We start from the raw sequence: 15686 nt of genomic DNA, 5'->3' as shown, positions 1-15686 counted from the left end.
GGGAGACAGCGACAAAGCATAATAAATAAATGAATATATATATATATATATATATATATATATATATATATATATATATATATATATATATATATTATCCCTGGGGATAGGGGAGAAAGAATACCTCCCACGTATTCCCTGCGTGTCGTAGAAGGCGACTAAAAGGGAAGGGAGCGGGGGGCTGGAAATCCTCCCCTCTCGTTTTTTTTTTAATTTTCCAAAAGAGGGAACAGAGAAGAGGGCCAGAAGCTGGTGATTGAGTTTGGTAAAGTGTGTGGAAGAAGAAAGTTAAGAGTAAATGTGAATAAGAGCAAGGTTATTAGGTACAGTAGGGTTGAGGGTCAAGTCAATTGGGAGGTGAGTTTGAATGGAGAAAAACTGGAGGAAGTGAAGTGTTTTAGATATCTGGGAGTGGATCTGGCAGCGGATGGAACCATGGAAGCGGAAGTGGATCATAGGGTGGGGGAGGGGGCGAAAATTCTGGGGGCCTTGAGGAATGTGTGGAAGTCGAGAACATTATCTCGGAAAGCAAAAATGGGTATGTTTGAAGGAATAGTGGTTCCAACAATGTTGTATGGTTGCGAGGCGTGGGCTATGGATAGAGTTGTGCGCAGGAGGATGGATGTGCTGGAAATGAGATGTTTGAGGACAATGTGTGGTGTGAGGTGGTTTGATCGAGTGAGTAACGTAAGGGTAAGAGAGATGTGTGGAAATAGAAAGAGCGTGGTTGAGAGAGCAGAAGAGGGTGTTTTGAAGTGGTTTGGGCACATGGAGAGGATGAGTGAGGAAAGATTGACCAAGAGGATATATGTGTCGGAGGTGGAGGGAACAAGGAGAAGAGGGAGACCAAATTGGAGGTGGAAAGATGGAGTGAAAAAGATTTTGTGTTATCGGGGCCTGAACATGCAGGAGGGTGAAAGGAGGGCAAGGAATAGAGTGAATTGGAGCGATGTGGTATACCGAGGCTGACGTGCTGTCAGTGGATTGAATCAAGGCATGTGAAGCGTCTGGGGTAAACCATGGAAAGCTGTGTAGGTATGTATATTTGCTTGTGTGGACGTATGTATATACATGTGTATGGGGGGGGGGGTTGGGCCATTTCTTTCGTCTGTTTCCTTGCGCTACCTCGCAAACGCGGGAGACAGCGACAAAGTAAAAAAAAAAAAAAAAAAAATATATATATATATATATATATATATATATATATATATATATATATATATATATATATATTTCTTATACATATTCGCCATGTCCCGCGTCAGCGACGTAGCGTTAAGAACAGAGGACTTAGAGAAAATATCCTCACTTGGCCCCCTTCTCCGTTTCCTCTTTTGGAAAATTAAAAAAACGGGGAGGGGAGGATTTCCAGCCCCTAGGATTTTTCCCCCTCAGCCACCCGATGTCTCATCCCATCTCCTATCGTTCTATTTCCTGCCATGCCCACTGCCAGGCATCTACATAAAAACACTCCACTCCCTCAAGGTTCTCTCCATGCTTCATGCCAACCTGTCTCCCTCCTTTTTATCCTTTTTTCTTCTTTTTTTTTGTGCCAGAGGTCATGAGCCATTTTGAGAACACCGAGATGGGTCACCAATTTCAAATCTTGACTGAGATTTCAGACACGTGAATCGACACTTGAGTTCGATGAGAATGGATGAATATACGTCTCCATAACTCTCGTTAGGATTTGCTCCCTACCTGACTGAGATAAAGGGATCCGGGCAGCTTCTCTGGCTCTGATCCCTCCAACTGCTGGCTACTCAGTGGCGGCAAACTACGCCCGCCTGGTTGGCCACACACACCTCCTCCTCCTCCTCCTCCTCCTCCCTAGTGACGTGTTGTCGCGTTGATACAAGGCTACGCTTCAGCAACAACCAATCAGGGGCCGCGTGCACCCCTTATAGACCCTTGATACACACTAGCGCTCCGCTCCTGGTTCGCGCTCGCTCCGGTTTAATAGCATTTCTTGTTGTTCTTCACTGGAGGCGCATGCGCACTGCTATCGCTCCGATCATACGCAAGCAACGGTCATGCAAATGATTATTTTGAGCGGAGCGGGAGCGGACCGTGGTCGGAGCGAAGGCGATGGTGTGTGAGAACCCCAACCGATTGGAGAACTTGTCATATTAAAGAAGTGGCTCCTCTTATTTTCTTTTTGTCATGGTGGGATAGATGTTAACACCCCCACCCCAACCGCCAGCCATACCTCTCCCCCAACCCCCACAAGCCCATAGGGGAAGCTCAACGGCTTGGATTGGATGTGGGCCAATTTTCCCTCGCCTAAATTTGGTGACGGTAACCCCACGGGTAGATTCGTGTTTCAGCAGCGCAAACCGTTACGACGGTGATGGCCAGACAACCTTGGTTGGGACGACTATTATGAATGTGGTCTTGGCTGTGACTCACTCACGAGCCCGCTGGGGATTGGGGGGGGGGGGGTGATCATCGAGCGCATAGGTTCGAATCCTGTTGGCGCGGTGGCAGTTGGCGCCACCGTGAACTGAACCCACTTGTTCATTCTCTCCCCCAGGGGTAGATCGAAAAATCACGGGGCCTGGCTTATGCTAGGGTATATATATATATATATATATATATATATATATATATATATATATATATATATATATATATATATATATATATATATATATATATATATATATATATATATATATATATATATATATAGACATAGCCTTGATTAAGGCATTCGGTTGCCCGTGCTTGCGTAAACAAAAACAAACAAACAAACAAAAGCTGAAGGGGGGAAGAGTGACTTGAGAGAGGGAGGGAAGACGACACATGGGGGAGGTGTGGGAGAAGACACATGGGGGAGGTGTGGGAGAAGACACATGGGGGTAGGTGTGGGAGAAGACACATGGGGGAGGTGTGAAGCCTCGCGAGCAACAGCCAGGGTTTAGTATTACCCTTAGCTTTGGACCAATGGGAAGATGCCGTCGTGAAAGACTCTTGGGGGAAAGGGGCGCCCTCCCGGGGCAGATCCAGCGCACGGACTTCAGTGAGTTGGTGAGAGTTGCGCTTCGTGAGGCTGCATCATACGAGGGAGTCATCATGTCTACAGACCCATTGTGGTGTCGTGGTTAGCGTTGATGTCACTGACACATTCATAGGTCGCCCGGGATCGAGCACCTATTGTGGATTCTGGCTGCGACAGTCGGCTCACAGTCACCCTAGCTGGTCATCCTTCCCTAGGAGTTGGTCGAGAAGATGGTTCCCTGGCTAAGACTAAGGTACACACACACACACACACACACATATATATATATATATATATATATATATATATATATATATATATATATATATATATATATATATATATGTATATTTTTTTTTTTATACTATTCGCCATTTCCCGCATTAGCGAGGTAGCGTTGAGAACAGAGGACTGGGCCTTTGAGGGAATATCCTCACCTGGCCCCCTTCTCTGTTCCCTCTTTTGGAAAATTAAAAAAAAAGCGAGAGGGGAGGATTTCCAGCCCCCCGCTCCCTCCCCTTTTAGTCGCCTTCTACGACATGCAGGGAATACGTGGGAAGTATTCTTTCTCCCCTATCCCCAGGGATATATATATATATATATATATATATATATATATATATATATATATATATATATATATATATATATATAGCCTTGATATGAGACAGCCTTTATTTTGACCATTCGGCTGTGCGAGCCGTCTCAGCTAACCAAAGAAAATTATAATTATCAACGGGTTTGCTAACCTCGAGTTAAACAGCTACTTAAGACTTAATTGGTCTGCTGTCATCCGCAGTCACGGATGAGGCGAAGCAACCTTCATGTCAGCAGGTTGAACTAAATCCAAGTGATTCATCAATCACGCTATATGAAGGCAACAAGATATGTTTAATGATGAACTTGGGAAGACTGATTGAGAGCAGTAAGTAAATGGCACACGTTTGTGTATACACTTGGCAAGTAGTTCACTTGGAGTCCTTTGAGCGATATGCTTTGCCCCCTCCACAGTAACGCGATCAACTCACGGTAAGTGTGTATGTCTGCGTGGATCATCTTGTATGCCTCTCTGTCTTCATCAGATCTGATCTCCAAGTATCTCTCTCCTAGTATCAGAGACAGCCAGCTTCGAAATGGTCCCCTGTTTTATAACCTCCCTTGTGATGGGCCACAGGACCATCATAGCCTTACATGTGTTTCGTAAGAGAGGCATCTTGCGCGCATCCATTGTCCCATAATTGATGCGTCCTGCGCCTCCCTTGGCGACCCAGCTATGGCAACAAGAACCACCGCCGTTCGCAGTGAGTCAGCGAGTCTTTTCGACATCATCCGCCAGCAAGTGGTGCCCCACCCAAGTGTTACCCAACGAGAAGGAACAACGGCGTCTAGAAGTATACACAAAGAAGAAGAAGAAGAAGAAGAAGAAGAAGAAGAAGAAGAAGAAGAAGAAGAAGAAGAAGAAGAAGATGGTGATGCCAATTACTGGCCACAGACCACCACACTTAACCCACCACTCTTGCCGCCTCTCCTCTCACCCCTTTGTCTATGACGTAACGATCCTTAAACAGTGCTGAGAAGGTGCCCTTTTTGTTTACCAAGAGCCTTCAACCGTGTAAAGCAGAGTGACGTGGTCCCTCGGGGTTGGGAGGGGGGGGGGAAGATAAAGAAGAGGGGGTTGACTGACTTTAACCAGAGGCTTTGAGGCATTCGAGAGCGAGGAAAAAAGGGATCAGATAAACAAACCAACATAGTTTCTCAAAGACTCAAAGAGCCTTAGAGAGAGAGAGAGAGAGAGAGAGAGAGAGAGAGAGAGAGAGAGAGAGAGAGAGAGAGAGAGAGAGAGAGAGAGAGAGAGAGAGAGAGAGAGAGAGAGAGAGACTGATCATAGAAACTAACCAGAATGCAGCGGGGCACTTCACTGGAGAGGGTTGAGGGAGGGAGGGAGGGAAGCTGATGAGTGACCCGCTACTGCTCGACTGTACAGCTAAATGACATGATGAGGACATGCTGACAAACTCTCCCTCGCTTGGTTCTCTCTCAAGCCACGATGTCTTTGACTTTGACCTCTGACCTCTACAGTTCACGGAGGGGAGAAGACCCACCTCAAGTACACCAGATCTTATGGCCAGTCGTATCTTTTCTTTTTTTTTTTCTATCTGACGATGGCCATGCGTTGTCTGGCGAGTGAGTGGATGGATGGTGGGTCCTCATGGGACCGCAGCAGCTCGTACACACACACACACACATACACACACACACACACACACACACACACACATATATAATGGGCTGAGGTGGCGCCAGAAATGGATGAAGGCGGGCAAGTACGACGATGTACAATGTGTATATGTATTTGCTGATCACCACGAGGAAAATAGAATACAAAAAGTTCCCAAGTGCACTTTTGTGTAATGATCACATTGTTAGGGGAGATACAATAATGAGACAGAAGACTTAGAACAGCCACATACAAAATAGATGTGGAGCTAAGACGCCGTAGGTACACAAGTTTTTTCGGTTGGTGGTGTTCGGGTCTGCTACCGTGCCTGTCAAAAGAATATATTATGTGGACAAGACAGGGAACCGTTTACAAATTTTGTCCATGACTAAGCAATCCAGTTTGTATAGACCTTCACCAACATTCATGTCACAATTCTCTGTTTATCTAATACAAGAAGATTCAATGATATTTCTCTTGATCAAGGAGTTGCAGTTAATAGCCGAAGTAGCGTTAATCCAGTCAATATAATGGTTCTAGTTTTTAGCATGATTAAACAAAGAATTTGATTCTTGTCCTGTTCTTGTATTATATATATGTTGCTTAAGTCTTACATAGAGATCCTTACCAGTCTTCCCAGTAGTAAACATATTACAACTTTTACAAGGTATTCTGTAAACACAGCCCGCAGAATCTTTTTGCGAGTTTCTGACTAAGAAAGTCTTTAGAGTATTGTTATTGCTGAAGACTACATTCACATTAAAAGAATTAGACAACCTGGAAAGTAATATAGAATTATCATTGAAGGGGAGGACTAAAAAATTCATGGTATCAAAGAAAGGTTTGGGGTTAACTCCATATAAGATGATTTCTTTGCCTGCCAACCCTTGTCGAGGAAAGACGTGCTTTAAAAACGCGCTCTCCGATCCAGTTTTAAACAATGAAATCTGAATCTCAGTGAAATGCTACAAGATGGCTCCAGCTTTTCGAACTGCCTGCCCTAGATGCCATCGGGAGTTCACCAAGGACTTCCTCCACAGAGAAGAAGGTGAGTACACTTCTTGTTTGTTCTGCGACGTTTTTGATAGGCTTTTGGTAGGTGTTAGCAGAAACGGAGGAGCCTTGGAGAACCTAGGTGTACGGATGAAAGGGTGGGAAGAGGAAGCTGGGTTCTTGGCCTCGAAATCGGTTGCGATACAGGAAACAGACACAGGTATATCATCTAGGGTTAGATAGCTTCGACAGCACGGTAAGAACCATTGAGACGAAGTTGGAAGATACTTTCACCTTCCAACCTGCGAGGAAAACTTGTCGCCGCATTACCGAGCAACGGAATGAACTCTCCACTCACAATAGGTCTAACGTCCTGGATGATGAAATACAGGATGGTCGTAACATCATCATCCCTGGTCGGGGACTCTATAGTCAGACATCAGGACCAGGAATTCTGTGCGAAGGGGAGAGACTACGAAGAACTTGTGTTGTATATAAGCTAGGATAGAACATGTCCTGGATAGGTTTGACGGCGTAGTCTCAAACATTCCAGAGGATGTAATTTTTGTCGTTCAGGTGGGGACGAACAATGCTGTCCATGGGGGAATTCGGAAGAGATAACGAAGTATAGGGTACTGACAAACAAGTTCACAAACAAATTCAAAGAATTGAATACCACAGCATATTTCGAGTTATTAATCTTTCTTAAGTTCCCTATGTTTCTCAGTATCATTCTACCATTAAGTGGATGTTCAAACACCAGTAGGCCAAAATTATCCATCCTATTTCAATCAATGAGGCGAGATGAAAGGCAACGACTCAGAGATAAAAATTATATCCCTATACAACAGGAATCGAACGCCTCCAATATGGGACACCTATGTACGGTACACCCTTGGAGACAAGACGTGTTTCGTTATTGTTATGGGAATTTGCTATTGTTTGTTTGAAAATAGCCAACGAATATTTGAGAACGAGAAAGCTACTAGCTGGTGTGGACTAGTTTTGAAACCAAAGTACAGTCAAGTAATGTCTGTTATGATGGATCGATTTATGGTCCAGAAAAAGCCTACTAATGATGAGCATTCATCCCAGCAGACCCGACCCAGTGGAAAGTGAGGATAGAGGAGAGACGAGTAATCAACAGGCAGCAGGCGATACAACCCGAACATGGAACTGACTGTGTGTGTGTGGACGAAGATACAAACACCTCGTGTTTTGATTTGTCAGAGGGTGGTGTTCTCTGGTCGCAAACGTGGAGATTTAATTTGAACGTCATAGCAGAACATCTCATCCCAACATCAATAACATCTTAGTTACCGTCTGGGGATAACCTGAGGAAGAATAAGATTGAGCAACTTACTGAAAGAGGACAACAATCATCAATTCAAAGATCGACCTCTGCAGCTGAAAGTTTGAGCGAGGCATCTTTGGAGATGGCATGGATCTTGGCTAAACATTAAAAGGCCTTGACAGACGGAGAGGTAATGTTAATCTTTTTCTTTTATTTTCTTTAGGGGGGTGAGGGCTTCGGCATAGATAATGTGTGCTGACTTCAGTAACCAAAGATGAAATCATCAAGCAAATAAGAGAACTACAGTTATCAGGCATGACAGTACTGAGAAAGAGAGAAGAACTTCTTTACGACATTCGTGACCAGTTGATTTGCAGATTCAATCGGCTGCACTACCATGTTTCAGCATCGCACTGGATTAAAGCACAGCTGCGTGTGATGTCGCTCAGCTGTGTGCATGATGCGCGGCTCTCTCAGTGAATGTGCTTTACCGAACTGGCTCCCTTGCTTGATTATCAACTGTCAAGTAACAACTAGTTTCTCTTCTTTTTATCTTTTTTCGTAAATGGGGAGGTGATAACAAGTAGCGGTGATGTGAGAAGGAGATGGAATGAGTATTTTGAAGGTTTGTTGAATGTGTCTGATGATAGAGTGGCAGATATAGGGTGTTTTGGTCGAGGTGGTGTGCAAAGTGAGAGGGTTAGGGAAAATGATTTGGTAAACAGAGAAGAGGTAGTAAAAGCTTTGCGGAAGATGAAAGCCGGCAAGGCAGCAGGTTTGGATGGTATTGCAGTGGAATTTATTAAGAAAGGGGGTGACTGTATTGTTGACTGGTTGGTAAGGTTATTTAATGTATGTATGACTCATGGTGAGGTGCCTGAGGATTGGCGGAATGCGTGCATAGTGCCATTGTACAAAGGCAAAGGGGATAAGAGTGAGTGCTCAAATTACAGAGGTATAAGTTTGTTGAGTATTCCTGGTAAATTATATGGGAGGGTATTGATTGAGAGGGTGAAGGCATGTACAGAGCATCAGATTGGGGAAGAGCAGTGCGGTTTCAGAAGTGGTAGAGGATGTGTGGATCAGGTGTTTGCTTTGAAGAATGTATGTGAGAAATACTTAGAAAAGCAAATGGATTTGTATGTAGCATTTATGGATCTGGAGAAGGCATATGATAGAGTTGATAGAGATGCTCTGTGGAAGGTATTAAGAATATATGGTGTGGGAGGCAAGTTGTTAGAAGCAGTGAAAAGTTTTTATCGAGGATGTAAGGCATGTGTACGTGTAGGAAGAGAGGAAAGTGATTGGTTCTCAGTGAATGTAGGTTTGCGGCAGGGGTGTGTGATGTCTCCATGGTTGTTTAATTTGTTTATGGATGGGGTTGTAAGGGAGGTAAATGCAAGAGTCCTGGAAAGAGGGGCAAGTATGAAGTCTGTTGGGGATGAGAGAGCTTGGGAAGTGAGTCAGTTGTTGTTCGCTGATGATACAGCGCTGGTGGCTGATTCATGTGAGAAACTGCAGAAGCTGGTGACTGAGTTTGGTAAAGTGTGTGGAAGAAGAAAGTTGAGAGTAAATGTGAATAAGAGCAAGGTTATTAGGTACAGTAGGGGTGAGGGTCAAGTCAATTGGGAGGTGAGTTTGAATGGAGAAAAACTGGAGGAAGTGAAGTGTTTTAGATGTCTGGGAGTGGATCTGTCAGCGGATGGAACCATGGAAGCGGAAGTGGATCATAGGGTGGGGGAGGGGGCGAAAATTTTGGGAGCCTTGAAAAATGTGTGGAAGTCGAGAACACTATCTCGGAAAGCAAAAGTGGGTGTGTTTGGGGGAATGGTGGTTCCAACAATGTTGTATGGTTGCGAGGCGTGGGCTATGGATGGAGATGTGCGCAGGAGGATGGATGTGCTGGAAATGAGATGTTTGAGGACAATGTGTGGTGTGAGGTGGTTTGATCGAGTAAGTAACGTAAGGGTAAGAGAGATGTGTGGAAATAAAAAGAGCGTGGTTGAGAGAGCAGAAGAGGGTGTTTTGAAATGGTTTGGGCACATGGAGAGAATGAGTGAGGAGAGATTGACCAAGAGGATATATGTGTCGGAGGTGGAGGGAACGAGGAGAAGAGGGAGACCAAATTGGAGGTGGAAAGATGGAGTGAAAAAGATTTTGTGTGATCGGGGCCTGAACATGCAGGAGGGTGAAAGGAGGGCAAGAAATAGAGTGAATTGGAGTCGTGTGGTATACAGGGGTTGACGTGCTGTCAGTGGATTGAGGCAGGGCATGTGAAGCGTCTGGGGTAAACCATGGAAAGCTGTGTAGGTATGTATATTTGCGTGTGTGGACGTGTGTATGTACATGTGTATGGGGGGGGGGGGTTGGGCCATTTCTTTCGTCTGTTTCCTTGCGCTACCTCGCAAACGCGAGAGACAGCGACAAAGTATAAAAAAAAAAAAAAAAAAAAAAATATATATATATATATATATATATATATATATATATATATATATATATATATATATATATATATATTGGAAAGGATCACGATTTTGCGTGATTATTATACGAAAGTTCACTTGGGAACTTATCGTGTTTCATTTTCCCCGTGGACTCATAGGAATATTTTTTTTTTTTAAACCGCCATTTCCCGCGTTAGCGAGGTAGCGTTAAGAACAGAGGACTGGGCCTTTGAGGGAATATCCTCATCTGGCCCCCTTCTCTGTTCCTTCTTTTGGAAAATTAAAAAAAAGATAAAAATGAGAAGGGAGGATTTCCAGCCCCCCGCTCCCTCCCCTTTTAGTCGCCTTCTACGACACGCAGGGAATACGTGGGAAGTATTCTTTCTCCCCTATCCCCAGGGATAAGGAATGTATATATATATATATATATATATATATATATATATATATATATATATATATATATATATATATATATGTACAGAACCTTCACTCATACACACAATGTAGATAGTGGAAGGTCAGATGGCAGGTCTCGTAATCAGTGCCCACCTGCACTCCAACTGACGCCCCGCCTCACCGTTACCTCTGTGCTTTTAAGGACCTCAGTTGCTCCTTGTATCTCCCCCACTCTGTCTGAGGATGTCCTAAACAAAAGCGCTCACTGTCTTCATTTTCTCTTTCCAGGTCCCCCGCCCTCATCAAATGTTGCACCTATATCTCCCTTCTTCTTACCCTGCTTACACTCCCAGCCTGTTCGGTTCGAGAATAAATCCTCACCTGGCTCTTTCGTTTGTTTCTGATTTTCGTGCCAGGACAGGATGGATGATCGGTAATACTTGATGGAGAATAAGGTGCTTCCCTAAAACTGTTTGAGTAGGCAAAGGTGTGGGGAATCGACAGGTTTTATTGGATCGAGTACTACTCGATAGGTATGCAAGGGAGAGCTTCTTGGGTGTGAACGTAGCAAGGGAGAGCTTATTGGGTGTGAACGTAGCCAGGGAGAGCTCGTTGGGTGTGAACGTAGCAAGGGAGAGCTTGTTGGGTGTGAACGTAGCAAGGGTTTTGGAGAGCAGGTATGGGTTGTCTCTATATATTTCTTGGTGGAGGGAAGTGTGAGACTTTGTAGTTAGTTTTCGGGAGAGAGGGAGTGACATGCTCGGTGAAGTAGTGGTGAAAATTGAGGGAACTGGGAAATGAGTATTGCATGCAGGGATGACAAGAAAGATTGAGCGAAATCGGGCAAAGAACAGGCTGATTCCCACACATATATCCTCCAGCTATCATGTATAATTGCAGCAAAAAACAGAGCCTTTTATCCACTGCTAGATCCCCACAAACTTTTCCATGGTCCCCCTGATCAGTTTCGTGCGCCCTTAATCACCACACTGACAGCAAGTGTCCCCATCCCCATCCCCTGTATACCACATTGCTCCAAATTGCTCGATCCATTTTTTTTGCACACTTTTCATCCTGCTGCTTCTTACCCTAGTCTGCCATCAAGACCGTGTTATCCGCAAACAGCAACGGACTTACTTCAGCTTCACGCCGGCCATTCCCCCCCCCCCCCCTCCCACACACACACACAGAATACTCTTTTGCATACGAGAAATATATATTGGAGGAGATATACCAACTGAAAAGAAATGTGTATAAGAGGACGTATGTCGGTGTTTATGATCCCTCCATATCACTGAGATCGTTGTATATATCATTTCGCTTACATGATGCCGTCGTGTTCGCTGACACGAAGCAAGATGCGTTTTAATCGCTGACACGAAGCTGAAAGTTGACTTCACTGGTGTGTATTTGATAGGAATCAGATTTCTAGTCTTGTGGGCCTTTGACAATCAGATTTTTTTTCCTTTTTCTTTTTTTACTGTTACAATTAAGACCTTTAATGAAAGAAAGAGACTTCAAAGTGAACAATAGCAAGATCCCCCAAAAGTTTCATGTGTACACGCAGCATAGAGCGGGGTAATGTGGCCGATGAAACTAGATGAAACAAGGCCTTAATCGAAATATAGAGAATTATGAAACGGAAAAAGAAAAGACCAGGGAAAGTATTTACGAATTTAGGAGGAAGTGAAAGACCTGTCTTTTGAAATGTACCAGGTTATAGTTACTGCGGAAGACATGTGAAGGTAAAGGGTTTCCAAAGCTTCGAAGTATCAAGAAAGAAAAGTAATGGTCCACCCTTTTAGTCGCCTTCTACGACATAGGGAATACGTGGGAAGCATTCTTTCTCTCCTATCCCCAGGGATAATATATATATATATATATACATATATATATATATATATATATATATATATATATATATATATATATATACATATATATATATATATATATCATTATTTGATATTTTGCTTTGTCGCTGTCTCCCGCGTTAGCGAGGTAGCTCAAGGAAACACGAAAGAATAGCCCAACCCACCCACATACACATGTATATACATACACATCCACACACGCAAATATACATACCTATACATCTCAACTTATACATACACACACAGACATATGCATATATACACATGTACATAATTCATACTGTCTGCCTTTATTCATTCCCGTCGCCATATATATATATATATATATATATATATATATATATATATATATATATATATATATATATATATATATATATATATATATATATGTTGGAAAGGATCACAATTTTGCGCGTGACCAAGATATTCCTATGAGTCCACGGGGATAATGGAACACGAAAAGTTCCCAAGTGCACTTTCGTATAATAATCACATCATCAGGGGAGACACAAGAGAGAAATATAACAGTCAGTTCTAGCTTCGTCTCTTCGATGTATATCAACTGACTGTTATATTTCTCTCTCGTGTCTCCCCTGATGATGTGATTATTACACGAAAGTGCACTTGGGAACTTTTCGTGTTCCATTTTCCCCGTGGACTCATAGGAATATATATATATATATATATATATATATATATATATATATATATATATATATATATATATATATATATATATATATATATATATATACTGTCAACTTGCAGAAGATGATTGGACGGGTCCTTTGCATCCATAACTTGTCGTGCACCGCCTTGCCTGCCCAAACCCACCTCTGGTTGTCCAAACCACAATGAGGGTCATGAGGCACTCGACCAGCCCATCAAGGACGTGGTGGGACTCTGTTGCTCCACGAGATTGTCTGTTTTCCTCATCTACGTCGGAGACAAGGCTAAATACGAGGTCAAGGTCTATCCTCCGGTCTGTGTGATTTCCTCGATGTGCCAGTCCGATTCTGAAGCAAAACTGCGATTATACTGACGTGTTAGTTATTTGTATTTTCAAGTGATATCTTTTAATAATGATCTTGTTTTTCTTTTTATTTCAACCAGCCTGCACTGATGACCTCTCATCATTCTCAAATGGAGTGGAAAAAACTCTCTCTCTCTCTCTCTCTCTCTCTCTCTCTCTCTCTCTCTCTCTCTCTCTCTCTCTCTCTCTCTCTCTCTCTCTCTCTCTTCAAGAGTTGAACATCTAGATGTATGACTTGAGTTCTCGATAGTCACAAGTAATACTCGAAATATCTACCACTTACCCTATGTCTTCACAGAACTTCTTAGAAAATACAACACGTAGTATGGAAAAAAAAAAAAATCAGTATCTGCCACACTTATCTAGTGAGACATTCCTGATCCAGCAGGAAACACACACACACACACACACACACACACACACAGATCCAACTCTCCCGTGTTCGAATCTCTGGATGATCACCCAATCCCCGCTGGGTTGAGCTCAGCCTTTTGACATGACACCGAAGTAAGGTACTCCTTTACGGAAAACTTACACAATACGTATCCGGACATGACTTAATTCCCGAAACTGAGACCACAATTTTGGGGGAAAACCGACACAGGCCTCTTCGACCCAAGTCGCATTGTGAACAGCCTATTTCTCTATGCTCGAATGCAATATACTCAGAGGTATTTACGATCAAAACTGTCCTGTAGTCTTTAAATAGTCAGAAATGCAAAGAACTTGGTAAAAGAGGGTATCATTGCCTTTTTGATAGATAGATACATAGATAGATAGAATACATACATACATACATACATAAATAGATATCATCTTGGAAGATTCATCTAAATCTTATGCTGTGGAAATCTGCAAAATACTACCTTAAAAAATCAAATTTGATTTGTATACTTTTTCCAAAGTAATATTTACGGATACATTGAGGTAAATGAATGCTTTTAAGACCTTTTATCACATCATGTCTGGCTTATATTCCAAATTCTTGATTCTAATAACAAATTTCAATTAAAGCGGTCGAAAAATCTTTTACCAGAACGCTAAGTTAAGTTAGTAATGTTGTGATAACTTTTAGTAAAAACATTCATCTTTCTAAGTAGCCTTTGATATACGCAAGAAAAAGTATAGTAACAAAAAAAAAGCAATAGAGTTTGTACGAACAACGTGATGCTAAAACCATCTATTAAGTGATGGCTAAACAGGGCAATAAGCTACGTTGTAATGTTTGGATAGTATATAAACAAGTTAGGCGCTGACAAGGTCATATGCGCTGCCAAATATACAATGACTCGTAACTCGGGGAACACATTTGACCTCTGTGCAAGTAAATCCCCTTGTCATACTCCATTATACCTGCAGTTGTAGCCTCGCAAACTAAAATTTTATCATTCAAGAATATCGTCCATGAATTCTGGACCCATCCACTAGTTAACGTTAGTAAGGCCTAATGTCCGAGAGTCAATGTTTTCATTATTTTGAAGCAATTGACTCGAGTCTTAGGTTTTCTTCACTACTATTACACAATAAGCTTAGTTCTGTACATGTCTAGTGGGGTGAACGTACGCAAGTTAATGTTTTCTTTGATGTTATTACGTGTTCATTGAGTTTTGTACAGTATATGTCAAGGATCTTCATCATATTACTTTGAAAGCGTAAGGGACATACATCCATGTGGGACGCCCTGATGTATATATATATATATATATATATATATATATATATATATATATATATATATATATATATATATATATATATATATATATATCATATCCCTGGGGATAGGGGAGAAAGAACACTTCCCACGTATTCCCTGCGTGTCGTAGAAGGCGACTAAAAGGGGAGGGAGCAGGTGGCTGGAAATCCTCCCCTCTTGTTTTTTCTTTTTTTAATTTTCCAAAAGAAGGAACAGAGAAGGGGGCCAGGTGAGGATATTCCCTCAAAGGCCCAGTCCTCTGTTCTTAACGGTACCCCGCTAACGCGAGAAATGGCGAATAGTATGATATATATATATATATATATATATATATATATATATATATATATATATATATATATATATATATATATATATATATATACTTACGGTTTCCGGGATATCTATATATTTTCTATTCATTCATCTATCTACTTTTGGACTCCTCTATAGATAAGAGGCCTCTGGTGTTACCTAGAATTACATTAAGGGAGCTCCTGCTGCGCTCAGGCTGCGCTGCTTCCAGGAGCAGAGAAGTGGCGATCTTCTGAAGTGGAAAGTTTTCTGACGACATTGTAGACTTTACGAAATAGTAGATGTGAAATTTATAAACAGAAACACTCTGAATAAACTAGCAATATGTATGCTGCGTAATTAGCTCAAAGGTAAAGTCTGTTTTTTTTTTTTAAGGATAGATCACCCTGTAAAAAAGTTACAATTATGATAAG

General features: G+C 42.2%; 1 protein-coding gene across 1 annotated transcript in view; it reads right to left on the bottom strand.

Moving 5' to 3' along the window:
- Window positions 1-1881, bottom strand: part of LOC139758815 (facilitated trehalose transporter Tret1-like) — a 10816-nt gene extending 8935 nt beyond the window's left edge. The window contains exon 1 of the mRNA XM_071680639.1: window positions 1702-1881. The gene's annotated coding sequence lies outside the window, so the exon portion shown is untranslated. The remainder of the gene's footprint in view (window positions 1-1701) is intronic.
- Window positions 1882-15686: the final 13805 nt, after the last annotated feature.

The sequence above is a fragment of the Panulirus ornatus genome, chromosome 31 (genome assembly GCF_036320965.1).
Source record: "Panulirus ornatus isolate Po-2019 chromosome 31, ASM3632096v1, whole genome shotgun sequence".
Classification (NCBI taxonomy): domain Eukaryota; kingdom Metazoa; phylum Arthropoda; class Malacostraca; order Decapoda; family Palinuridae; genus Panulirus; species Panulirus ornatus.
Note: the sequence above shows the minus strand (reverse complement) of the source record. Positions and strands in the feature narration are given on the sequence as shown.